The sequence below is a fragment of the Cucurbita moschata genome, unplaced genomic scaffold (assembly GCF_002738365.1).
Source record: "Cucurbita moschata cultivar Rifu unplaced genomic scaffold, Cmos_1.0 Cmo_Scf00010, whole genome shotgun sequence".
NCBI lineage: Eukaryota > Viridiplantae > Streptophyta > Magnoliopsida > Cucurbitales > Cucurbitaceae > Cucurbita > Cucurbita moschata.
In genome coordinates, this window is record NW_019268526.1 from 808792 (window position 1) to 812617 (window position 3826).

A 3826-nucleotide genomic window follows, 5' to 3' on the forward strand; every position below is an offset into this window, starting at 1 on the left:
GAGATCTCTCTTTTAGAATTTTTTACTCTATAGTAGTTGCTGTAGAAGGGTCGGTAGTTAACCTTAGATAATGATCTTTAGAAAAAGACATCGTATTATCCTTCGAGATATGATGAGGTCAAGCCTCTAACAAAGATATTGATCATTCACTGTTAAAGCCATGCAAGCTGGCTAAATCTAAGAACAGTGGAACAATATGTGCCAAAGGGATTTGTATTAAAAAAGAACTATTTAAAACTTTAAGGTCTTTCCAAAATCTCATATAGGAAAAATAAGGCTCAAACTTCTAAAATTTAGAGAAAAGCTCATGGTAATTTACTAGACAAGTTTGCAATGAGAGCCTTACAAGTATGTTTCTTACTAAGTAGTATGTTTTTTACTAAGTATGTTTAGGTTCCCAAAATTCTAAGTTTCTTTTTTAGATGATCGTTGATTGATGGACGAGTGGGAGAGCAATTGAAAGTTGTGCAATCTTTTGTGTATTTTGATCTTTTTATTATGTTTGAATTTGTATCCCGTTCCTAGTCCCATTTTGTAATAAATTCTAAACAACACAGAATTGTAATTGATTTCGATACTTTTTATTATCTTTTTATTATGTTTGAATTTGTATCCCGTTCCTAGTGCACTGTAACACCATAATAGCTCCTAAGGCCTCCTTCTTTGGAAGTCTCGAACAACCTCTCTTAATTGAGGTTCGAATCTTTCTCTAAATTACCTTTAAAGTACACCATAACACCAAGAGCCCCTGAGGCATCATTCACTAGAACTCTCGAACAACCTCTCCTTAATTGAGGATAGATTCTTTTTCTGAAGCCTATGAACAACACCTAACATGGCAAAGTCAAGGCATTGCTTATAATACCATGTTAGGGACAAAAGAATCTCAATATTGATATGATATTATCCACTTTAAGCATAAGCTCTCATGGCTTTACATTTGGTTTCCTCAAACTGATCCAGATCAATGTAAATAGTGTCCTTCACTTGTATACCCATGATCTTCCCCTTAATTAGCCAACATGGGACTCCAACAATTCTTAATAAAAGTGACTTACTAGATATTCTTAATACTCAACCTTTTTCCAAACCTTTATTTTATATGGACAAGAACATTTTGGATGACTCATGATTCTCTCGGTGGAGTCTACGAAATCCTAACCAAGTAAGTGACCCTACTATCGGCTCGGTCAAAAGACATGCCTTATAATGACGACACGTGCTCAGCGGTCTTTGCACGTGTCATTTATGCTTTATATTATATGATGATGTGACTATGTTATAAGAATGATGTTACGCGATGAGGTTATATGATGACATTATATGATGATGAGACTATGTTATAAGAATGATGTTACGCGATGATGTTATAAGATGACATTATATGATGATGACATGATGATGATGCATGATAACATGACAATGTAAGATGCATGATGATGGCATGACTTAATAAAATGTTATTCCATAGTAAGATGATGTGCATGTATTAAATGTCATAATGTTATGACGATAAGTTTTGTAAGACACAACCCTAATTGATGTTAATAACAAGGAAAGTATGAAAGCCAACGCATGCACGTTGCATAATGTGATGTGTGAATAATGTATAAGGTTATGTCTCACGGATGATTTAAAGATAAAAAACTATATGGACCTCATGCATTTTGTGTGTTTATATACATCGGGTTACTTCCCCATTTATGATGACGAGTACGAACCTGTACACTATGATAATGATGATCATGCTTCACCTGACACTTACGGGTTTACTAACTTCTAGACGTTCAGCAATGGACAACTAGCCCCACTATAATGGGTCCAAGGGGGTGCAAAATGCATGGGGATTCACGCTTGCAAGTGTGGTCGTGTGTAGATAAATACTACACATCCAATTTTGTCCGAACTGGAGGCCACCCTTATGATGGTTTTAACGTTAGATCTCTAATCATGAGTGACATATGGTTACACTCTCGACCCCAATAGTGGGGTTACTTACTAAGTATTTCTTTAAGTACTCGAGCCATGTGCTACTTCTATTTTAGGTAAAGGCAAGACACCCATAATGTCTGAGTGTGGTTTTTTTTTTTTTTTTTTTTTTTTTTTTTTTTTTTTTTTTTTTTTTTTTTTTTTTTTTTTTTTTTTTTTTTTTTTTTTTTTTTTTTGTATTCGTTGCAAAATATTAAATTATTGTGAAATTTAAATGAATAAAAAGTTTTTTGTTTTTTGTTTTTTTCATCTTGAGTCAACTCATGAGTAAACAATTTTGAAAATTGTACAATATTTTCCATAAAAATAATAACAATAATCTAAATAACATATACCAGTTTTGCATAGCACATGTCCCGATGGATGACGTGGAGAAGACGCGAGGGAAAATTCGATAAAGGACACGAGCATATTTAAAGTGTCACACTAATTTCACGTACCCATGTTAGGGGCATAATCGTCATTCTACTCCTCGGCACTCTCTTCAATGGCTCTATATATTTGCAGCGTTCACTTCATTGCCCGTGCTTCACTCTGATCCCACCCGACATTTTCATTTATTTCTTCACAGTTGCTTTTAACGGATCCCAGCTCAAGATGCGCACCGCCGTTCGGTGCTTATCCATTTTACTCATTCTCGCCGTTTCCTCCGCCGTTCATGCCTGCCCACCGTCCGAACGGGCAGCTCTTCTGGCTTTCAGAGCTGCCCTTCAGGAGCCCTATTTAGGAATCTTCAATTCCTGGACCGGAGATGACTGTTGCAACCGGTGGTACGGCATTAGCTGTGACTCGGTCACCCACCGGGTTGCCGATATTAACCTCCGGGGCGAATCTGAGGACCCTATTTTCGAACGGGCTCACCGTACTGGTTTTATGACCGGCCATATTTCTCCTGCCANTAAAGAGAAATCTCTAAAACTTAAAAAAAAAAAATACAAAATACAAAATACAATCAAACCTCCTTAAATCTAAATAACATATACCAGTTTTGCCATCCACCATGAAATCCTTATGACATGATTAAAACAACTTATTTTATATAGTAACTAAACACATTGACATATAATAGGACTTTGCATGCATTTAATATCATGGTTTATAATCACCCTTGCTACTTTTTTTCCCTTTTTAGATGATGCAATATATACGAGATTGTTGCCAAAAATCTATGGCATGTATGTATTTGTAGTCAATACCAATTATCACCATGCTCACGTTGTCTTACTCGTGATTCAAAATTAGAAGAAAAAAGCATGGCCATAGAAATTTTTTTGCAATTTTCTCATTTTAAGCACCTTTTCCGTTTTCATTCTTGAAGATTTCTGTCTACTAAATCTAAGTTCATTTGTCAAAATTTTGGTGCTATTAACTATAAACAAAATAAAATTATGTCGGAACATCTTAAACTTGTTTTTGTAATATGGATTCTAATCGAGAGACTTGAAATGGTTGGAAGTCATTAATTCTTTAATCTTGTGTAAGAAACTTCTTAAGGGCACAATTGCAATCAACCTTGAGAACTTGCATTGCACTCAAGGAAATATAGGAAATATAAGTTTATAATTTTATTGATAATTTCATATCTTTTTGGAAGAAAGTGATTATAGTTGTACCAAAATTAAGGGGCACAACAATAAATTATGTTTTCAGGTTGGAATGCATGCTCCATATTTAAATCCTTTTTAAGTATAACTGTATGCATTTATCAATTATCTCTCCACTCAACTATTTGTCTCTTCCTCCATTATCTCTCCTCAACCACACTAAAATATTATAGTTCTTTTATCCTCATTTCTATTCAATTATATTTTATATTTTCCAGCAAATAATCGGTTAA